Here is a 15,576-nt window from a genome sequence, read left to right as displayed (position 1 = left end):
GTTCTGTTGATGCATTCCATTTTCAAACGTATTCATTTATGAACCAGTAGTTAGAAGTAGAAAAGTTCAAACAGAAACCACAAAGCTCATCTACAGCCACACCACACTGGATACGCCCAATCTCATCTGATCTTGGAAGCTAAGCAGTGTTGGGCCTGGTTAGTACTTGGATGGGAGACCACCTGGGAATACAAGGTGCTGTAGATATTTTTATACTGCCAACACCGTTCTGTTGATGCATTCCATTTTCAAACGTATTCATTTATGAACCAGTAGTTAGAAGTAGAAAAGTTCTAACAGAAACCACAAAGCTCATCTACAGCCACACCACACTGGATACGCCCAATCTCATCTGATCTTGGAAGCTAAGCAGTGTTGGGCCTGGTTAGTACTTGGATGGGAGACCACCTGGGAATACAATGTGCTGTAGATATTTTTATACTGCCAACACCGTTCTGTTGATGCATTCCATTTTCAAACGTATTCATTTATGAACCAGTAGTTAGAAGTAGAAAAGTTCAAACAGAAACCACAAAGCTCATCTACAGCCACACCACACTGGATACGCCCAATCTCATCTGATCTTGCAAGCTAAGCAGTGTTGGGCCTGGTTAGTACTTGGATGGGAGACCACCTGGGAATACAAGGTGCTGTAGCTATTTTTATACTGCCAACACCGTTCTGTTGATGCATTCCATTTTAAAACGTATTCATTTATGAACCAGTAGTTAGAAGTAGAAAAGTTCTAACAGAAACCACTAAGCTCATCTACAGCCACACCACACTGGATACGCCCAATCTCATCTGATCTTGGAAGCTAAGCAGTGTTGGGCCTGGTTAGTACTTGGATGGGAGACCACCTGGGAATACAAGGTGCTGTAGATATTTTTATACTGCCAACACCGTTCTGTTGATGCATTCCATTTTCAATCGTATTCATTTATGAACCAGTAGTTAGAAGTAGAAAAGTTCTAACAGAAACCACAAAGCTCATCTACAGCCACACCACACTGGATACGCCCAATCTCATCTGATCTTGGAAGCTAAGCAGTGTTGGGCCTGGTTAGTACTTGGATGGGAGACCACCTGGGAATACAAGGTGCTGTAGATATTTTTATACTGCCAACACCGTTCTGTTGATGCATTCCATTTTCAAACGTATTCATTTATGAACCAGTAGTTAGAAGTAGAAAAGTTCTAACAGAAACCACAAAGCTCATCTACAGCCACACCATACTGGATACGCCCAATCTCATCTGATCTTGGAAACTAAGCAGTGTTGGGCCTGGTTAGTACTTGGATGGGAGACCACCTGGGAATACAAGGTGCTGTAGATATTTTTATACTGCCAACACCGTTCTGTTGATGCATTCCATTTTAAAACGTATTCATTTATGAACCAGTAGTTAGAAGTAGAAAAGTTCTAACAGAAACCAGAAAGTTCATCTACAGTAACACCACACTGGATACGCCCAATCTCATCTGATCTTGGAAGCTAAGCAGTGTTGTGCCTGGTTAGTACTTGGATGGGAGACCACCTGGGAATACAAGGTGCTGTAGATATTTTTATACTGCCAACACCGTTCTGTTGATGCATTCCATTTTCAAACGTTTTCATTTATGAACCAGTAGTTAGAAGTAGAAAAGTTCTAACAGAAACCACAGAGCTCATCTACAGCCACACCACACTGGATACGCCCAATCTCATCTGATCTTGGAAGCTAAGCAGTGTTCGGCCTGGTTAGTACTTGGATGGGAGACCACCTGGGAATACAAGGTGCTGTAGATATTTTTATACTGCCAACACCGTTCTGTTGATGCATTCCATTTTCAAACGTATTCATTTATGAACCAGTAGTTAGAAGTAGAAAAGTTCTAACAGAAACCACAAAGCTCATCTACAGCCACACCACACAGGATACGCCCAATCTCATCTGATCTTGGAAGCTAAGCATTGTTGGGCCTGGTTAGAACTTGGATGGGAGACCACCTGGGAATACAAGGTGCTGTAGCTATTTTTATACTGCCAACACCGTTCTGTTGATGCATTCCATTTTAAAATGTATTCGTTTATGAACCAGTAGTTAGAAGTAGAAAAGTTCTAACAGAAACCACTATGCTCATCTACAGCCACACCACACTGGATACGCCCAATCTCATCTGATCTTGGAAGCTAAGCAGTGTTGGGCCTGGTTAGTATTTGGGTGGGAGACCACCTGGGAATACAAGGTGCTGTAGATATTTTTATACTGCCAACACCGTTCTGTTGATGCATTCCATTTTCAAACGTATTAATTTATGAACCAGTAGTTAGAAGTAGAAAAGTTCTAACAGAAACCACCAAGCTCATCTACAGCCACACCACACTGGATACGCCCAATCTCATCTGATCTTGGAAGCTAAGCAGTGTTGGGCCTGGTTAGTACTTGGATGGGAGACCACCTGGGAATACAAGGTGCTGTAGATATTTTTATACTGCCAACACCGTTCTGTTGATGCATTCCATTTTCAAACGTATTCATTTATGAACCAGTAGTTAGAAGTAGAAAAGTTCTAACAGAAACCACAAAGCTCATCTACAGCCACACCACACTGGATATGTCCAATCTCATCTGATCTTGGAAGCTAAGCAGTGTTGGGCCTGGTTAGTACTTGGATGGGAGACCACCTGGGAATACATGGTGCTGTAGATATTTTTATACTGCCAACACCGTTCTGTTGATGCATTCCATTTTAAAACGTATTCATTTATGAACCAGTAGTTAGAAGTAGAAAAGTTCTAACAGAAACCAGAAAGTTCATCTACAGCAACACCACACTGGATACGCCCAATCTCATCTGATCTTGGAAGCTAAGTAGTGTTGGGCCTGGTTAGTACTTGGATGGGAGACCACCTGGGAATACAAGGTGCTGTAGATATTTTTATACTGCCAACACCGTTCTGTTGATGCATTCCATTTTCAAACGTATTCATTTATGAACCAGTAGTTAGAAGTAGAAAAGTTCTAACAGAAACCACAAAGCTCATCTACAGCCACACCGCACTGGATACGCCCAATCTCATCTGATCTTGGAAGCTAAGCAGTGTTGGGCCTGGTTAGTACTTGGATGGGAGACCACCTGGGAATACAAGGTGCTGTAGATATTTTTATACTGCCAACACCGTTCTGTTGATGCATTCCATTTTCAAACGTATTCATTTATGAACCAGTAGTTAGAAGTAGAAAAGTTCTAACAGAAACAACAAAGCTCATCTACAGCCACACCGCACTGGATACGCCCAATCTCATCTGATCTTGGAAGCTAAGCAGTGTTGGGCCTGGTTAGTATTTGGATGGGAGACCACCTGGGAATACAAGGTGCTGTAGCTATTTTTATACTGCCAACACCGTTCTGTTGATGCATTCCATTTTCAAACGTATTCATTTATGAACCAGTAGTTAGAAGTAGAAAAGTTCAAACAGAAACCACAAAGCTCATCTACAGCCACCCCACACTGGATACGCCCAATCTCATCTGATCTTGGAAGCTAAGCAGTGTTGGGCCTGGTTAGTACTTGGATGGGAGACCACCTGGGAATACAAGGTGCTGTAGCTATTTTTATACTGCCAACACCGTTCTGTTGATGCATTCCATTTTAAAACGTATTCATTTATGAACCAGTAGTTAGAAGTAGAAAAGTTCTAACAGAAACCACTAAGCTCATCTACAGCCACACCACACTGAATACGCCCAATCTCATCTGATCTTGGAAGCTAAGCAGTGTTGGGCCTGGTTAGTACTTGGATGGGAGACCACCTGGGAATACAAGGTGCTGTAGATATTTTTATACTGCCAACACCGTTCTGTTGATGCATTCCATTTTCAAACGTATTCATTTATGAACCAGTAGTTAGAAGTAGAAAAGTTCTAACAGAAACCACAAAGCTCATCTACAGCCACCCCACACTGGATACGCCCAATCTCATCTGATCTTGGAAGCTAAGCAGTGTTGGGCCTGGTTAGTACTTGGATGGGAGACCACCTGGGAATACAAGGTGCTGTAGCTATTTTTATACTGCCAACACCGTTCTGTTGATGCATTCCATTTTAAAACGTATTCATTTATGAACCAGTAGTTAGAAGTAGAAAAGTTCTAACAGAAACCACTAAGCTCATCTACAGCCACACCACACTGAATACGCCCAATCTCATCTGATCTTGGAAGCTAAGCAGTGTTGGGCCTGGTTAGTACTTGGATGGGAGACCACCTGGGAATACAAGGTGCTGTAGATATTTTTATACTGCCAACACCGTTCTGTTGATGCATTCCATTTTCAAACGTATTCATTTATGAACCAGTAGTTAGAAGTAGAAAAGTTCTAACAGAAACCACAAAGCTCATCTACAGCCACACCACACTGGATACGCCCAATCTCATCTGATCTTGGAAGCTAAGCAGTGTTGGGCCTGGTTAGTACTTGGATGGGAGACCACCTGGGAATACAAGGTGCTGTAGATATTTTTATACTGCCAACACCGTTCTGTTGATGCATTCCATTTTCAAATGTATTCATTTATGAACCAGTAGTTAGAAGTAGAAAAGTTCTAACAGAAACCACAAAGCTCCTCTACAGCCACACCACACTGGATACGCCCAATCTCATCTGAACTTGGAAGCTAAGCAGTGTTGGGCCTGGTTAGTACTTGGATGGGAGACCACCTGGGAATACATGGTGCTGTAGATATTTTTATACTGCCAACACCGTTCTGTTGATGCATTCCATTTTCAAACGTATTCATTTATGAACCAGTAGTTAGAAGTAGAAAAGTTCTAACAGAAACCAGAAAGTTCATCTACAGCAACACCATACTGGATACGCCCAATCTCATCTGATCTTGGAAGCTAAGCAGTGTTGGGCCTGGTTAGTACTTGGATGGGAGACCACCTGGGAATACAAGGTGCTGTAGATATTTTTATACTGCCAACACCGTTCTGTTGATGCATTCCATTTTCAAACGTATTCATTTATGAACCAGTAGTTAGAAGTAGAAAAGTTCTAACAGAAACCACAAAGCTCATCTACAGCCACACCGCACTGGATACGCCCAATCTCATCTGATCTTGGAAGCTAAGCAGTGTTGGGCCTGGTTAGTACTTGGATGGGAGACCACCTGGGAATACAAGGCGCTGTAGATATTTTTATACTGCCAACACCGTTCTGTTGATGCATTCCATTTTCAAACGTATTCATTTATGAACCAGTAGTTAGAAGTAGAAAAGTTCTAACATAAACCACAAAGCTCATCTACAGCCACACCACACTGGATACGCCCAATCTCATCTGATCTTGGAAGCTAAGCAGTGTTGGGCTTGGTTAGTACTTGGATGGGAGACCACCTGGGAATACAAGGTGCTGTAGATATTTTTATACTGCCAACACCGTTCTGTTGATGCATTCCATTTTCAAACGTATTCATTTATGAACCAGTAGTTAGAAGTAGAAAAGTTCTTACAGAAACCACAAAGCTCATCTGCAGCCACACCACACTGGATACGCCCAATCTCATCTGATCTTGGAAGCTAAGCAGTGTTGGGCCTGGTTAGTACTTGGATGGGAGACCACCTGGGAATACAAGGTGCTGTAGATATTTTTATACTGCCAACACCGTTCTGTTGATGCATTCCATCTTCAAACGTATTAATTTATGAACCAGTAGTTAGAAGTAGAAAAGTTCTAACAAAAACCACAAAGCTCATCTACAGCCACACCACACTGGATACGCCCAATCTCATCTGATCTTGGAAGCTAAGCAGTGTTGGGCCTGGTTAGTACTTGGATGGGAGACCACCTGGGAATACATGGTGCTGTAGATATTTTTATACTGCCAACACCGTTCTGTTGATGCATTCCATTTTCAAACGTATTCATTTATGAACCAGTAGTTAGAAGTAGAAAAGTTCTAACAGAAACCAGAAAGTTCATCTACAGCAACACCATACTGGATACGCCCAATCTCATCTGATCTTGGAAGCTAAGCAGTGTTGGGCCTGGTTAGTACTTGGATGGGAGACCACCTGGGAATACAAGGTGCTGTAGATATTTTTATACTGCCAACACCGTTCTGTTGATGCATTCCATTTTCAAACGTATTCATTTATGAACCAGTAGTTAGAAGTAGAAAAGTTCTAACAGAAACCACAAAGCTCATCTACAGCCACACCGCACTGGATACGCCCAATCTCATCTGATCTTGGAAGCTAAGCAGTGTTGGGCCTGGTTAGTACTTGGATGGGAGACCACCTGGGAATACAAGGTGCTGTAGATATTTTTATACTGCCAACACCGTTCTGTTGATGCATTCCATTTTCAAACGTATTCATTTATGAACCAGTAGTTAGAAGTAGAAAAGTTCTAACATAAACCACAAAGCTCATCTACAGCCACACCACACTGGATACGCCCAATCTCATCTGATCTTGGAAGCTAAGCAGTGTTGGGCTTGGTTAGTACTTGGATGGGAGACCACCTGGGAATACAAGGTGCTGTAGATATTTTTATACTGCCAACACCGTTCTGTTGATGCATTCCATTTTCAAACGTATTCATTTATGAACCAGTAGTTAGAAGTAGAAAAGTTCTAACAGAAACCACAAAGCTCATCTGCAGCCACACCACACTGGATACGCCCAATCTCATCTGATCTTGGAAGCTAAGCAGTGTTGGGCCTGGTTAGTACTTGGATGGGAGACCACCTGGGAATACAAGGTGCTGTAGATATTTTTATACTGCCAACACCGTTCTGTTGATGCATTCCATCTTCAAACGTATTAATTTATGAACCAGTAGTTAGAAGTAGAAAAGTTCTAACAAAAACCACAAAGCTCATCTACAGCCACACCACACTGGATACGCCCAATCTCATCTGATCTTGGAAGCTAAGCAGTGTTGGGCCTGGTTAGTACTTGGATGGGAGACCACCTGGGAATACAAGGTGCTGTAGATATTTTTATACTACCAACACTGTTCTGTTGATGCATTCCATTTTAAAACGTATTCATTTATGAACCAGTAGTTAGAAGTAGAAAAGTTCTAACAGAAACCAGAAAGTTCATTTATAGCAACACCACACTGGATACGCCCAATCTCATCTGATCTTGGAAGCTAAGCAGTGTTGGGCCTGGTTAGTACTTGGATGGGAGACCACCTGGGAATACAAGGTGCTGTAGATATTTTTATACTGCCAACACCGTTCTGTTGATGCATTCCATTTTCAAACGTATTCATTTATGAACCAGTAGTTAGAAGTAGAAAAGTTCTAACATAAACCACAAAGCTCATCTACAGCCACACCACACTGGATACGCCCAATCTCATCTGATCTTGGAAGCTAAGCAGTGTTGGGCTTGGTTAGTACTTGGATGGGAGACCACCTGGGAATACAAGGTGCTGTAGATATTTTTATACTGCCAACACCGTTCTGTTGATGCATTCCATTTTCAAACGTATTCATTTATGAACCAGTAGTTAGAAGTAGAAAAGTTCTAACAGAAACCACAAAGCTCATCTGCAGCCACACCACACTGGATACGCCCAATCTCATCTGATCTTGGAAGCTAAGCAGTGTTGGGCCTGGTTAGTACTTGGATGGGAGACCACCTGGGAATACAAGGTGCTGTAGATATTTTTATACTGCCAACACCGTTCTGTTGATGCATTCCATTTTCAAACGTATTAATTTATGAACCAGTAGTTAGAAGTAGAAAAGTTCTAACAAAAACCACAAAGCGCATCTACAGCCACACCACACTGGATACGCCCAATCTCATCTGATCTTGGAAGCTAAGCAGTGTTGGGCCTGGTTAGTACTTGGATGGGAGACCACCTGGGAATACAAGGTGCTGTAGATATTTTTATACTACCAACACTGTTCTGTTGATGCATTCCATTTTAAAACGTATTCATTTATGAACCAGTAGTTAGAAGTAGAAAAGTTCTAACAGAAACCAGAAAGTTCATTTATAGCAACACCACACTGGATACGCCCAATCTCATCTGATCTTGGAAGCTAAGCAGTGATGGGCCTGGTTAGTACTTGGATGGGAGACCACCCAGTGATACAAGGTGCTGTAGATATTTTTATACTGCCAACACCGTTCTGTTGATGCATTCCATTTTCAAACGTTTTCATTTATGAACCAGTAGTTAGAAGTAGAAAAGTTCTAACAGAAACCGCAAAGCTCATCTACAGCCACAGTACACTGGATACGCCCAATCTCATCTGATCTTGGAAGTTAAGCAGTGTTGGGTCTGGTTAGTACTTGGATGGGAGACCACCTGGGAATACAAGGTGCTGTAGATATTTTTATACTGCCAACACCGGTCTGTTGATGCATTCCATTTTCAAACGTTTTCATTTATGAACCAGTAGTTAGAAGTAGAAAAGTTCTAACAGAAACCACAAAGCTCATCTACAGCCACACCACACTGGGTACGCCCAATCTCATCTGATCTTGGAAGCTAAGCAGTGTTGGGCCTGGTTAGTACTTGGATGGGAGACCACCTAGGAATACAAGGTGCTGTAGATATTTTTATACTGCCAACACCGTTCTGTTGATGCATTCAATTTTCAAATCTATTCATTTATGAACCAGTAATTAGAAGTAGAAAAGTTCTAACAGAAACCAGAATGTTCATCTACAGCAACACCACACTGGATACGCCCAATCTCATCTGATCTTGGAAGCTAAGCAGTGTTGGGCCTGGTTAGTACTTGGATGGGAGACCACCTGGGAATACAAGGTGCTGTAGATACTTTTATACTGCCAACACCGTTCTGTTGATGCATTCCATTTTCAAACGTATTCATTTATGAACCAGTAGTTAGAAGTAGAAAAGTTCTAACAGAAACCACAAAGCTCATCTACAGCCACACCTCACTGGATACGCCCAATCTCATCTGATCTTGGAAGCTAAGCAGTGTTGGGCCTGGTTAATACTTGGATGGGAGACCACCTGGGAATACAAGGTGCTGTAGATATTTTTATACTGCCAACACCGTTCTGTTGATGCATTCCATTTTCAAACGTATTCATTTATGAACCAGTAGTTAGAAGTAGAAAAGTTCTAACAGAAACCACAAAGCTCATCTACAGCTACACCGCACTGGATACGCCCAATCTCATCTGATCTTGGAAGCTAAGCAGTGTTGGGCCTGGTTTGTACTTGGATGGGAGACCACCTGGGAATACAAGGTGCTGTAGATATTTTTATACTGCCAACACCGTTCTGTTGATGCATTCCATTTTCAAACGTGTTCATTTATGAACCAGTAGTTAGAAGTAGAAAAGTTCAAACAGAAACCACAAAGCTCATCTACAGCCACACCACACTGGATACGCCCAATCTCATCTGATCTTGGAAGCTAAGCAGTGTTGGGCCTGGTTAGTACTTGGATGGGAGACCACCTGGGAATACAAGGTGCTGTAGATATTTTTATACTGCCAACACCGTTCTGTTGATGCATTCCATTTTCAAATGTATTCATTTATGAACCAGTAGTTAGAAGTAGAAAAGTTCTAACAGAAACCACAAAGCTCATCTACAGCCACACCACACTGGATACGCCCAATCTCCTCTGATCTTGGAAGCTAAGCAGTGTTGGGCCTGGTTAGTACTTGGATGGGAGACCACCTGGGAATACAAGGTGCTGTAGATATTTTTATACTGCCAACACCGTTCTGTTGATGCATTCCATTTTCAAATGTATTCATTTATGAACCAGTAGTTAGAAGTAGAAAAGTTCTAACAGAAACAACAAAGCTCATCTACAGCCACAGCACACTGGATACGCCCAATCTCATCTAATCTTGGAAGCTAAGCAGTGTTGGGCCTGGTTAGTACTTGGATGGGAGACCACCTGGGAATACAAGGTGCTGCAGATATTTTTATACTGCCAACACCGTTCTGTTGATGCATTCCATTTTCAAACGATTTCATTTATGAACCAGTAGTTAGAAGTAGAAAAGTTCTAACAGAAACCACAAAGCTCATCTACAGCCACACCACACTGGATACGCCCAATCTCATCTGATCTTGGAAGCTAAGCAGTGTTGGTCCTGGTTAGTACTTGGATGGGAGACCACCCGGTAATACAAGGTGCTGTAGATATTTTTATACTGCCAACACCGTTCTGTTGATGCATTCCATTTTCAAACGTATTCATTTATGAACCAGTAGTTAGAAGTAGAAAAGTTCTAACAGAAACAACAAAGCTCATCTACAGCCACAGCACACTGGATACGCCCAATCTCATCTAATCTTGGAAGCTAAGCAGTGTTGGGCCTGGTTAGTACTTGGATGGGAGACCACCTGGGAATACAAGGTGCTGTAAATATTTTTACACTGCCAACACCGTTCTGTTGATGCATTCCATTTTCAAACGTATTCATTTATGAACCAGTAGTTAGAAGTAGAAAAGTTCTAACAGAAACCACAAAGCTCATCTACAGCCACACCGCACTGGATACGCCCAATCTCATCTGATCTTGGAAGCTAAGCAGTGTTGGGCCTGGTTAGTACTTGGATGGGAGACCACCTGGGAATACAAGGTGCTGTAGATACTTTTATACTGCCAACACCGTTCTGTTGATGCATTCCATTTTCAAACGTATTCATTTATGAACCAGTAGTTAGAAGTAGAAAAGTTCTAACAGAAACCACAAAGCTCATCTACAGCCACACCTCACTGGATACGCCCAATCTCATCTGATCTTGGAAGCTAAGCAGTGTTGGGCCTGGTTAATACTTGGATGGGAGACCACCTGGGAATACAAGGTGCTGTAGATATTTTTATACTGCCAACACCGTTCTGTTGATGCATTCCATTTTCAAACGTATTCATTTATGAACCAGTAGTTAGAAGTAGAAAAGTTCTAACAGAAACCACAAAGCTCATCTACAGCTACACCGCACTGGATACGCCCAATCTCATCTGATCTTGGAAGCTAAGCAGTGTTGGGCCTGGTTTGTACTTGGATGGGAGACCACCTGGGAATACAAGGTGCTGTAGATATTTTTATACTGCCAACACCGTTCTGTTGATGCATTCCATTTTCAAACGTGTTCATTTATGAACCAGTAGTTAGAAGTAGAAAAGTTCAAACAGAAACCACAAAGCTCATCTACAGCCACACCACACTGGATACGCCCAATCTCATCTGATCTTGGAAGCTAAGCAGTGTTGGGCCTGGTTAGTACTTGGATGGGAGACCACCTGGGAATACAAGGTGCTGTAGATATTTTTATACTGCCAACACCGTTCTGTTGATGCATTCCATTTTCAAATGTATTCATTTATGAACCAGTAGTTAGAAGTAGAAAAGTTCTAACAGAAACCACAAAGCTCATCTACAGCCACACCACACTGGATACGCCCAATCTCCTCTGATCTTGGAAGCTAAGCAGTGTTGGGCCTGGTTAGTACTTGGATGGGAGACCACCTGGGAATACAAGGTGCTGTAGATATTTTTATACTGCCAACACCGTTCTGTTGATGCATTCCATTTTCAAATGTATTCATTTATGAACCAGTAGTTAGAAGTAGAAAAGTTCTAACAGAAACAACAAAGCTCATCTACAGCCACAGCACACTGGATACGCCCAATCTCATCTAATCTTGGAAGCTAAGCAGTGTTGGGCCTGGTTAGTACTTGGATGGGAGACCACCTGGGAATACAAGGTGCTGCAGATATTTTTATACTGCCAACACCGTTCTGTTGATGCATTCCATTTTCAAACGATTTCATTTATGAACCAGTAGTTAGAAGTAGAAAAGTTCTAACAGAAACCACAAAGCTCATCTACAGCCACACCACACTGGATACGCCCAATCTCATCTGATCTTGGAAGCTAAGCAGTGTTGGTCCTGGTTAGTACTTGGATGGGAGACCACCCGGTAATACAAGGTGCTGTAGATATTTTTATACTGCCAACACCGTTCTGTTGATGCATTCCATTTTCAAACGTATTCATTTATGAACCAGTAGTTAGAAGTAGAAAAGTTCTAACAGAAACAACAAAGCTCATCTACAGCCACAGCACACTGGATACGCCCAATCTCATCTAATCTTGGAAGCTAAGCAGTGTTGGGCCTGGTTAGTACTTGGATGGGAGACCACCTGGGAATACAAGGTGCTGTAAATATTTTTACACTGCCAACACCGTTCTGTTGATGCATTCCATTTTCAAACGTATTCATTTATGAACCAGTAGTTAGAAGTAGAAAAGTTCTAACAGAAACCACAAAGCTCATCTACAGCCACACCGCACTGGATACGCCCAATCTCATCTGATCTTGGAAGCTAAGTAGTGTTGGGCCTGGTTAGTACTTGGATGGGAGACCACCTGGGAATACAAGGTGCTGTAGATATTTTTATACTGCCAACACCGTTCTGTTGATGCATTCCATTTTCAAACGTTTTCATTTATGAACCAGTAGTTAGAAGTAGAAAAGTTCTAACAGAAACCACAAAGCTCATCTACAGCCACACCTCACTGGATACGCCCAATCTCATCTGATCTTGGAAGCTAAGCAGTGTTGGGCCTGGTTAGTACTTGGATGGGAGACCACCTGGGAATACAAGGTGCTGTAGATATTTTTATACTGCCAACACCGTTCTGTTGATGCATTCCATTTTCAAACGTATTCATTTATGAACCAGTAGTTAGAAGTAGAAAAGTTCTAACAGAAACCACAAAGCTCATCTACAGCCACACCGCACTGGATACGCCCAATCTCATCTGATCTTGGAAGCTATGCAGTGTTGGGCCTGGTTAGTACTTGGATGGGAGACCACCTGGGAATACAAGGTGCTGTAGATATTTTTATACTGCCAACACCGTTCTGTTGATGCATTCCATTTTCAAACGTATTCATTTATGAACCAGTAGTTAGAAGTAGAAAAGTTCTAACAGAAACAACAAAGCTCATCTACAGCCACAGCACACTGGATACGCCCAATCTCATCTGATCTTGGAAGCTAAGCAGTGTTGGGCCTGGTTAGTACTTGGATGGGAGACCACCTGGGAATACAAGGTGCTGTAAATATTTTTATACTGCCAACACCGTTCTGTTGATGCATTCCATTTTCAAACGTTTTCATTTATGAACCAGTAGTTAGAAGTAGAAAAGTTCTAACAGAAACCACAAAGCTCATCTACAGCCACACCTCACTGGATACGCCCAATCTCATCTGATCTTGGAAGCTAAGCAGTGTTGGGCCTGGTTAGTACTTGGATGGGAGACCACCTGGGAATACAAGGTGCTGTAGATATTTTTATACTGCCAACACCGTTCTGTTGATGCATTCCATTTTCAAACGTATTCATTTATGAACCAGTAGTTAGAAGTAGAAAAGTTCTAACAGAAACCACAAAGCTCATCTACAGCCACACCGCACTGGATACGCCCAATCTCATCTGATCTTGGAAGCTAAGCAGTGTTGGGCCTGGTTAGTACTTGGATGGGAGACCACCTGGGAATACAAGGTGCTGTAGATATTTTTATACTGCCAACACCGTTCTGTTGATGCATTCCATTTTCAAACGTGTTCATTTATGAACCAGTAGTTAGAAGTAGAAAAGTTCTAACAGAAACCACAAAGCTAATCTACAGCCACACCACACTGGATACGCCCAATCTCATCTGATCTTGGAAGCTAAGTAGTGTTGGGCCTGGTTAGTACTTGGATGGGAGACCACCTGGGAATACAAGGTGCTGTAAATATTTTTATACTGCCAACACCGTTCTGTTGATGCATTCCATTTTCAAACGTTTTCATTTATGAACCAGTAGTTAGAAGTAGAAAAGTTCTAACAGAAACCACAAAGCTCATCTACAGCCACACCTCACTGGATACGCCCAATCTCATCTGATCTTGGAAGCTAAGCAGTGTTGGGCCTGGTTAGTACTTGGATGGGAGACCACCTGGGAATACAAGGTGCTGTAGATATTTTTATACTGCCAACACCGTTCTGTTGATGCATTCCATTTTCAAACGTATTCATTTATGAACCAGTAGTTAGAAGTAGAAAAGTTCTAACAGAAACCACAAAGCTCATCTACAGCCACACCGCACTGGATACGCCCAATCTCATCTGATCTTGGAAGCTATGCAGTGTTGGGCCTGGTTAGTACTTGGATGGGAGACCACCTGGGAATACAAGGTGCTGTAGATATTTTTATACTGCCAACACCGTTCTGTTGATGCATTCCATTTTCAAACGTATTCATTTATGAACCAGTAGTTAGAAGTAGAAAAGTTCTAACAGAAACCACAAAGCTCATCTACAGCCACGCCACACTGGATACGCCCAATCTCATCTGATCTTGGAAGCTAAGCAGTGTTGGGCCTGGTTAGTACTTGGATGGGAGACCACCTGGGAATACAAGGTGCTGTAGATATTTTTATACTGCCAACACCGTTCTGTTGATGCATTCCATTTTCAAATGTATTCATTTATGAACCAGTAGTTAGAAGTAGAAAAGTTCTAACAGAAACCACAAAGCTCATCTACAGCCACACCACACTGGATACGCCCAATCTCATCTGATCTTGGAAGCTAAGCAGTGTTGGGCCTGGTTAGTACTTGGATGCGAGACCACGTGGGAATACAAGGTGCTGTAGATATTTTTATACTGCCAACACCGTTCTGTTAATGCATTCCATTTTCAAACGTATTCATTTATGAACCAGTAGTTAGAAGTAGAAAAGTTCTAACAGAAACAACAAAGCTCATCTACAGCCACAGCACACTGGATACGCCCAATCTCATCTAATCTTGGAAGCTAAGCAGTGTTGGGCCTGGTTAGTACTTGGATGGGAGACCACCTGGGAATACAAGGTGCTGCAGATATTTTTATACTGCCAACACCGTTCTGTTGATGCATTCCATTTTCAAACGTTTTCATTTATGAACCAGTAGTTAGAAGTAGAAAAGTTCTAACAGAAACCACAAAGCTCATCTACAGCCACACCACACTGGATACGCCCAATCTCATCTGATCTTGGAAGCTAAGCAGTGTTGGGCCTGGTTAGTACTTGGATGGGAGACCACCCGGTAATACAAGGTGCTGTAGATATTTTTATACTGCCAACACCGTTCTGTTGATGCATTCCATTTTCAAACGTATTCATTTATGAACCAGTAGTTAGAAGTAGAAAAGTTCTAACAGAAACAACAAAGCTCATCTACAGCCACAGCACACTGGATACGCCCAATCTCATCTAATCTTGGAAGCTAAGCAGTGTTGGGCCTGGTTAGTACTTGGATGGGAGACCACCTGGGAATACAAGGTGCTGTAAATATTTTTATACTGCCAACACCGTTCTGTTGATGCATTCCATTTTCAAACGTTTTCATTTATGAACCAGTAGTTAGAAGTAGAAAAGTTCTAACAGAAACCACAAAGCTCATCTGCAGCCACACCACACTGGATACGCCCAATCTCATCTGATCTTGGAAGCTAAGCAGTGTTGGGCCTGGTTAGTACTTGGATGGGAGATCACCTAGGAATACAAGGTGCTGTAGATAT

General features: G+C 42.1%; 58 non-coding genes and 11 pseudogenes across 58 annotated transcripts; all 69 read left to right on the top strand.

The window, feature by feature from the left end:
• The first annotated feature begins 88 nt into the window (after positions 1-88).
• Positions 89-207, top strand: LOC135047103 (5S ribosomal RNA). The gene has a single exon (XR_010239175.1). It is a non-coding gene; the product is annotated as a 5S ribosomal RNA (ribosomal RNA).
• Positions 208-314: 107 nt separating this feature from the next.
• On the top strand, positions 315-433 carry LOC135047288 (5S ribosomal RNA). The gene has a single exon (XR_010239350.1). It is a non-coding gene; the product is annotated as a 5S ribosomal RNA (ribosomal RNA).
• Positions 434-540: 107 nt separating this feature from the next.
• LOC135046533 (5S ribosomal RNA) lies at positions 541-659 on the top strand. The gene has a single exon (XR_010238845.1). It is a non-coding gene; the product is annotated as a 5S ribosomal RNA (ribosomal RNA).
• Positions 660-766: 107 nt separating this feature from the next.
• LOC135047092 (5S ribosomal RNA) lies at positions 767-885 on the top strand. The gene has a single exon (XR_010239164.1). It is a non-coding gene; the product is annotated as a 5S ribosomal RNA (ribosomal RNA).
• Positions 886-992: 107 nt separating this feature from the next.
• On the top strand, positions 993-1,111 carry LOC135047081 (5S ribosomal RNA). The gene has a single exon (XR_010239153.1). It is a non-coding gene; the product is annotated as a 5S ribosomal RNA (ribosomal RNA).
• Positions 1,112-1,218: 107 nt separating this feature from the next.
• LOC135046450 (5S ribosomal RNA) lies at positions 1,219-1,337 on the top strand. Its single transcript, XR_010238765.1, has one exon. It is a non-coding gene; the product is annotated as a 5S ribosomal RNA (ribosomal RNA).
• A 107-nt stretch (positions 1,338-1,444) lies between these two features.
• On the top strand, positions 1,445-1,563 carry LOC135046577 (5S ribosomal RNA). Its single transcript, XR_010238889.1, has one exon. It is a non-coding gene; the product is annotated as a 5S ribosomal RNA (ribosomal RNA).
• A 107-nt stretch (positions 1,564-1,670) lies between these two features.
• Positions 1,671-1,789, top strand: LOC135046395 (5S ribosomal RNA). Its single transcript, XR_010238710.1, has one exon. It is a non-coding gene; the product is annotated as a 5S ribosomal RNA (ribosomal RNA).
• Positions 1,790-1,896: 107 nt separating this feature from the next.
• LOC135046790 (5S ribosomal RNA) lies at positions 1,897-2,015 on the top strand (annotated as a pseudogene).
• A 107-nt stretch (positions 2,016-2,122) lies between these two features.
• Positions 2,123-2,241, top strand: LOC135047155 (5S ribosomal RNA). The gene has a single exon (XR_010239224.1). It is a non-coding gene; the product is annotated as a 5S ribosomal RNA (ribosomal RNA).
• Positions 2,242-2,348: 107 nt separating this feature from the next.
• LOC135047070 (5S ribosomal RNA) lies at positions 2,349-2,467 on the top strand. The gene has a single exon (XR_010239142.1). It is a non-coding gene; the product is annotated as a 5S ribosomal RNA (ribosomal RNA).
• Positions 2,468-2,574: 107 nt separating this feature from the next.
• Positions 2,575-2,693, top strand: LOC135046364 (5S ribosomal RNA). The gene has a single exon (XR_010238679.1). It is a non-coding gene; the product is annotated as a 5S ribosomal RNA (ribosomal RNA).
• Positions 2,694-2,800: 107 nt separating this feature from the next.
• On the top strand, positions 2,801-2,919 carry LOC135047302 (5S ribosomal RNA). Its single transcript, XR_010239363.1, has one exon. It is a non-coding gene; the product is annotated as a 5S ribosomal RNA (ribosomal RNA).
• Positions 2,920-3,026: 107 nt separating this feature from the next.
• Positions 3,027-3,145, top strand: LOC135046918 (5S ribosomal RNA). The gene has a single exon (XR_010238994.1). It is a non-coding gene; the product is annotated as a 5S ribosomal RNA (ribosomal RNA).
• Positions 3,146-3,252: 107 nt separating this feature from the next.
• Positions 3,253-3,371, top strand: LOC135046387 (5S ribosomal RNA). Its single transcript, XR_010238702.1, has one exon. It is a non-coding gene; the product is annotated as a 5S ribosomal RNA (ribosomal RNA).
• A 107-nt stretch (positions 3,372-3,478) lies between these two features.
• On the top strand, positions 3,479-3,597 carry LOC135046374 (5S ribosomal RNA). The gene has a single exon (XR_010238689.1). It is a non-coding gene; the product is annotated as a 5S ribosomal RNA (ribosomal RNA).
• A 107-nt stretch (positions 3,598-3,704) lies between these two features.
• LOC135046945 (5S ribosomal RNA) lies at positions 3,705-3,823 on the top strand. The gene has a single exon (XR_010239020.1). It is a non-coding gene; the product is annotated as a 5S ribosomal RNA (ribosomal RNA).
• A 107-nt stretch (positions 3,824-3,930) lies between these two features.
• LOC135046373 (5S ribosomal RNA) lies at positions 3,931-4,049 on the top strand. Its single transcript, XR_010238688.1, has one exon. It is a non-coding gene; the product is annotated as a 5S ribosomal RNA (ribosomal RNA).
• A 107-nt stretch (positions 4,050-4,156) lies between these two features.
• Positions 4,157-4,275, top strand: LOC135046934 (5S ribosomal RNA). Its single transcript, XR_010239009.1, has one exon. It is a non-coding gene; the product is annotated as a 5S ribosomal RNA (ribosomal RNA).
• Positions 4,276-4,382: 107 nt separating this feature from the next.
• Positions 4,383-4,501, top strand: LOC135047059 (5S ribosomal RNA). The gene has a single exon (XR_010239131.1). It is a non-coding gene; the product is annotated as a 5S ribosomal RNA (ribosomal RNA).
• A 107-nt stretch (positions 4,502-4,608) lies between these two features.
• Positions 4,609-4,727, top strand: LOC135046986 (5S ribosomal RNA). The gene has a single exon (XR_010239060.1). It is a non-coding gene; the product is annotated as a 5S ribosomal RNA (ribosomal RNA).
• A 107-nt stretch (positions 4,728-4,834) lies between these two features.
• LOC135047253 (5S ribosomal RNA) lies at positions 4,835-4,953 on the top strand. The gene has a single exon (XR_010239316.1). It is a non-coding gene; the product is annotated as a 5S ribosomal RNA (ribosomal RNA).
• A 107-nt stretch (positions 4,954-5,060) lies between these two features.
• On the top strand, positions 5,061-5,179 carry LOC135047051 (5S ribosomal RNA). Its single transcript, XR_010239124.1, has one exon. It is a non-coding gene; the product is annotated as a 5S ribosomal RNA (ribosomal RNA).
• A 107-nt stretch (positions 5,180-5,286) lies between these two features.
• LOC135046972 (5S ribosomal RNA) lies at positions 5,287-5,405 on the top strand. The gene has a single exon (XR_010239047.1). It is a non-coding gene; the product is annotated as a 5S ribosomal RNA (ribosomal RNA).
• A 107-nt stretch (positions 5,406-5,512) lies between these two features.
• On the top strand, positions 5,513-5,631 carry LOC135046983 (5S ribosomal RNA). The gene has a single exon (XR_010239057.1). It is a non-coding gene; the product is annotated as a 5S ribosomal RNA (ribosomal RNA).
• Positions 5,632-5,738: 107 nt separating this feature from the next.
• LOC135046903 (5S ribosomal RNA) lies at positions 5,739-5,857 on the top strand. The gene has a single exon (XR_010238980.1). It is a non-coding gene; the product is annotated as a 5S ribosomal RNA (ribosomal RNA).
• Positions 5,858-5,964: 107 nt separating this feature from the next.
• LOC135047252 (5S ribosomal RNA) lies at positions 5,965-6,083 on the top strand. Its single transcript, XR_010239315.1, has one exon. It is a non-coding gene; the product is annotated as a 5S ribosomal RNA (ribosomal RNA).
• A 107-nt stretch (positions 6,084-6,190) lies between these two features.
• LOC135046917 (5S ribosomal RNA) lies at positions 6,191-6,309 on the top strand. Its single transcript, XR_010238993.1, has one exon. It is a non-coding gene; the product is annotated as a 5S ribosomal RNA (ribosomal RNA).
• A 107-nt stretch (positions 6,310-6,416) lies between these two features.
• Positions 6,417-6,535, top strand: LOC135046971 (5S ribosomal RNA). The gene has a single exon (XR_010239046.1). It is a non-coding gene; the product is annotated as a 5S ribosomal RNA (ribosomal RNA).
• A 107-nt stretch (positions 6,536-6,642) lies between these two features.
• Positions 6,643-6,761, top strand: LOC135046982 (5S ribosomal RNA). Its single transcript, XR_010239056.1, has one exon. It is a non-coding gene; the product is annotated as a 5S ribosomal RNA (ribosomal RNA).
• Positions 6,762-6,868: 107 nt separating this feature from the next.
• LOC135047047 (5S ribosomal RNA) lies at positions 6,869-6,987 on the top strand. The gene has a single exon (XR_010239120.1). It is a non-coding gene; the product is annotated as a 5S ribosomal RNA (ribosomal RNA).
• A 107-nt stretch (positions 6,988-7,094) lies between these two features.
• On the top strand, positions 7,095-7,213 carry LOC135046349 (5S ribosomal RNA). Its single transcript, XR_010238664.1, has one exon. It is a non-coding gene; the product is annotated as a 5S ribosomal RNA (ribosomal RNA).
• Positions 7,214-7,320: 107 nt separating this feature from the next.
• Positions 7,321-7,439, top strand: LOC135046970 (5S ribosomal RNA). Its single transcript, XR_010239045.1, has one exon. It is a non-coding gene; the product is annotated as a 5S ribosomal RNA (ribosomal RNA).
• Positions 7,440-7,546: 107 nt separating this feature from the next.
• LOC135046981 (5S ribosomal RNA) lies at positions 7,547-7,665 on the top strand. Its single transcript, XR_010239055.1, has one exon. It is a non-coding gene; the product is annotated as a 5S ribosomal RNA (ribosomal RNA).
• Positions 7,666-7,772: 107 nt separating this feature from the next.
• LOC135047036 (5S ribosomal RNA) lies at positions 7,773-7,891 on the top strand. Its single transcript, XR_010239109.1, has one exon. It is a non-coding gene; the product is annotated as a 5S ribosomal RNA (ribosomal RNA).
• A 107-nt stretch (positions 7,892-7,998) lies between these two features.
• LOC135046842 (5S ribosomal RNA) lies at positions 7,999-8,117 on the top strand (annotated as a pseudogene).
• Positions 8,118-8,224: 107 nt separating this feature from the next.
• On the top strand, positions 8,225-8,343 carry LOC135046619 (5S ribosomal RNA; annotated as a pseudogene).
• A 107-nt stretch (positions 8,344-8,450) lies between these two features.
• LOC135047279 (5S ribosomal RNA) lies at positions 8,451-8,569 on the top strand. Its single transcript, XR_010239341.1, has one exon. It is a non-coding gene; the product is annotated as a 5S ribosomal RNA (ribosomal RNA).
• Positions 8,570-8,676: 107 nt separating this feature from the next.
• LOC135047021 (5S ribosomal RNA) lies at positions 8,677-8,795 on the top strand. Its single transcript, XR_010239094.1, has one exon. It is a non-coding gene; the product is annotated as a 5S ribosomal RNA (ribosomal RNA).
• Positions 8,796-8,902: 107 nt separating this feature from the next.
• On the top strand, positions 8,903-9,021 carry LOC135047301 (5S ribosomal RNA). The gene has a single exon (XR_010239362.1). It is a non-coding gene; the product is annotated as a 5S ribosomal RNA (ribosomal RNA).
• Positions 9,022-9,128: 107 nt separating this feature from the next.
• LOC135047202 (5S ribosomal RNA) lies at positions 9,129-9,247 on the top strand. The gene has a single exon (XR_010239269.1). It is a non-coding gene; the product is annotated as a 5S ribosomal RNA (ribosomal RNA).
• Positions 9,248-9,354: 107 nt separating this feature from the next.
• Positions 9,355-9,473, top strand: LOC135047024 (5S ribosomal RNA). The gene has a single exon (XR_010239097.1). It is a non-coding gene; the product is annotated as a 5S ribosomal RNA (ribosomal RNA).
• Positions 9,474-9,580: 107 nt separating this feature from the next.
• On the top strand, positions 9,581-9,699 carry LOC135047131 (5S ribosomal RNA). The gene has a single exon (XR_010239201.1). It is a non-coding gene; the product is annotated as a 5S ribosomal RNA (ribosomal RNA).
• Positions 9,700-9,806: 107 nt separating this feature from the next.
• LOC135046751 (5S ribosomal RNA) lies at positions 9,807-9,925 on the top strand (annotated as a pseudogene).
• Positions 9,926-10,032: 107 nt separating this feature from the next.
• On the top strand, positions 10,033-10,151 carry LOC135046652 (5S ribosomal RNA; annotated as a pseudogene).
• A 107-nt stretch (positions 10,152-10,258) lies between these two features.
• On the top strand, positions 10,259-10,377 carry LOC135046746 (5S ribosomal RNA; annotated as a pseudogene).
• Positions 10,378-10,484: 107 nt separating this feature from the next.
• Positions 10,485-10,603, top strand: LOC135046915 (5S ribosomal RNA). Its single transcript, XR_010238991.1, has one exon. It is a non-coding gene; the product is annotated as a 5S ribosomal RNA (ribosomal RNA).
• A 107-nt stretch (positions 10,604-10,710) lies between these two features.
• On the top strand, positions 10,711-10,829 carry LOC135047300 (5S ribosomal RNA). Its single transcript, XR_010239361.1, has one exon. It is a non-coding gene; the product is annotated as a 5S ribosomal RNA (ribosomal RNA).
• Positions 10,830-10,936: 107 nt separating this feature from the next.
• On the top strand, positions 10,937-11,055 carry LOC135047201 (5S ribosomal RNA). The gene has a single exon (XR_010239268.1). It is a non-coding gene; the product is annotated as a 5S ribosomal RNA (ribosomal RNA).
• A 107-nt stretch (positions 11,056-11,162) lies between these two features.
• On the top strand, positions 11,163-11,281 carry LOC135047013 (5S ribosomal RNA). Its single transcript, XR_010239086.1, has one exon. It is a non-coding gene; the product is annotated as a 5S ribosomal RNA (ribosomal RNA).
• Positions 11,282-11,388: 107 nt separating this feature from the next.
• On the top strand, positions 11,389-11,507 carry LOC135047129 (5S ribosomal RNA). The gene has a single exon (XR_010239200.1). It is a non-coding gene; the product is annotated as a 5S ribosomal RNA (ribosomal RNA).
• Positions 11,508-11,614: 107 nt separating this feature from the next.
• LOC135046750 (5S ribosomal RNA) lies at positions 11,615-11,733 on the top strand (annotated as a pseudogene).
• A 107-nt stretch (positions 11,734-11,840) lies between these two features.
• On the top strand, positions 11,841-11,959 carry LOC135046651 (5S ribosomal RNA; annotated as a pseudogene).
• Positions 11,960-12,066: 107 nt separating this feature from the next.
• LOC135046745 (5S ribosomal RNA) lies at positions 12,067-12,185 on the top strand (annotated as a pseudogene).
• A 107-nt stretch (positions 12,186-12,292) lies between these two features.
• On the top strand, positions 12,293-12,411 carry LOC135047106 (5S ribosomal RNA). The gene has a single exon (XR_010239177.1). It is a non-coding gene; the product is annotated as a 5S ribosomal RNA (ribosomal RNA).
• A 107-nt stretch (positions 12,412-12,518) lies between these two features.
• On the top strand, positions 12,519-12,637 carry LOC135046925 (5S ribosomal RNA). Its single transcript, XR_010239000.1, has one exon. It is a non-coding gene; the product is annotated as a 5S ribosomal RNA (ribosomal RNA).
• A 107-nt stretch (positions 12,638-12,744) lies between these two features.
• Positions 12,745-12,863, top strand: LOC135046341 (5S ribosomal RNA). The gene has a single exon (XR_010238656.1). It is a non-coding gene; the product is annotated as a 5S ribosomal RNA (ribosomal RNA).
• Positions 12,864-12,970: 107 nt separating this feature from the next.
• LOC135046566 (5S ribosomal RNA) lies at positions 12,971-13,089 on the top strand. Its single transcript, XR_010238878.1, has one exon. It is a non-coding gene; the product is annotated as a 5S ribosomal RNA (ribosomal RNA).
• Positions 13,090-13,196: 107 nt separating this feature from the next.
• On the top strand, positions 13,197-13,315 carry LOC135046924 (5S ribosomal RNA). The gene has a single exon (XR_010238999.1). It is a non-coding gene; the product is annotated as a 5S ribosomal RNA (ribosomal RNA).
• Positions 13,316-13,422: 107 nt separating this feature from the next.
• LOC135046914 (5S ribosomal RNA) lies at positions 13,423-13,541 on the top strand. Its single transcript, XR_010238990.1, has one exon. It is a non-coding gene; the product is annotated as a 5S ribosomal RNA (ribosomal RNA).
• Positions 13,542-13,648: 107 nt separating this feature from the next.
• LOC135046391 (5S ribosomal RNA) lies at positions 13,649-13,767 on the top strand. The gene has a single exon (XR_010238706.1). It is a non-coding gene; the product is annotated as a 5S ribosomal RNA (ribosomal RNA).
• A 107-nt stretch (positions 13,768-13,874) lies between these two features.
• LOC135046922 (5S ribosomal RNA) lies at positions 13,875-13,993 on the top strand. The gene has a single exon (XR_010238997.1). It is a non-coding gene; the product is annotated as a 5S ribosomal RNA (ribosomal RNA).
• Positions 13,994-14,100: 107 nt separating this feature from the next.
• Positions 14,101-14,219, top strand: LOC135046340 (5S ribosomal RNA). The gene has a single exon (XR_010238655.1). It is a non-coding gene; the product is annotated as a 5S ribosomal RNA (ribosomal RNA).
• Positions 14,220-14,326: 107 nt separating this feature from the next.
• On the top strand, positions 14,327-14,445 carry LOC135047052 (5S ribosomal RNA). The gene has a single exon (XR_010239125.1). It is a non-coding gene; the product is annotated as a 5S ribosomal RNA (ribosomal RNA).
• A 107-nt stretch (positions 14,446-14,552) lies between these two features.
• Positions 14,553-14,671, top strand: LOC135046495 (5S ribosomal RNA). The gene has a single exon (XR_010238809.1). It is a non-coding gene; the product is annotated as a 5S ribosomal RNA (ribosomal RNA).
• A 107-nt stretch (positions 14,672-14,778) lies between these two features.
• LOC135046749 (5S ribosomal RNA) lies at positions 14,779-14,897 on the top strand (annotated as a pseudogene).
• Positions 14,898-15,004: 107 nt separating this feature from the next.
• Positions 15,005-15,123, top strand: LOC135046477 (5S ribosomal RNA). The gene has a single exon (XR_010238792.1). It is a non-coding gene; the product is annotated as a 5S ribosomal RNA (ribosomal RNA).
• Positions 15,124-15,230: 107 nt separating this feature from the next.
• Positions 15,231-15,349, top strand: LOC135046744 (5S ribosomal RNA; annotated as a pseudogene).
• A 107-nt stretch (positions 15,350-15,456) lies between these two features.
• On the top strand, positions 15,457-15,575 carry LOC135046502 (5S ribosomal RNA). The gene has a single exon (XR_010238815.1). It is a non-coding gene; the product is annotated as a 5S ribosomal RNA (ribosomal RNA).
• Position 15,576: the final 1 nt, after the last annotated feature.

Source organism: Pseudophryne corroboree, unplaced genomic scaffold (assembly GCF_028390025.1).
Source record: "Pseudophryne corroboree isolate aPseCor3 unplaced genomic scaffold, aPseCor3.hap2 scaffold_925, whole genome shotgun sequence".
Lineage (NCBI taxonomy): Eukaryota > Metazoa > Chordata > Amphibia > Anura > Myobatrachidae > Pseudophryne > Pseudophryne corroboree.
Note: the sequence above shows the minus strand (reverse complement) of the source record. Positions and strands in the feature narration are given on the sequence as shown.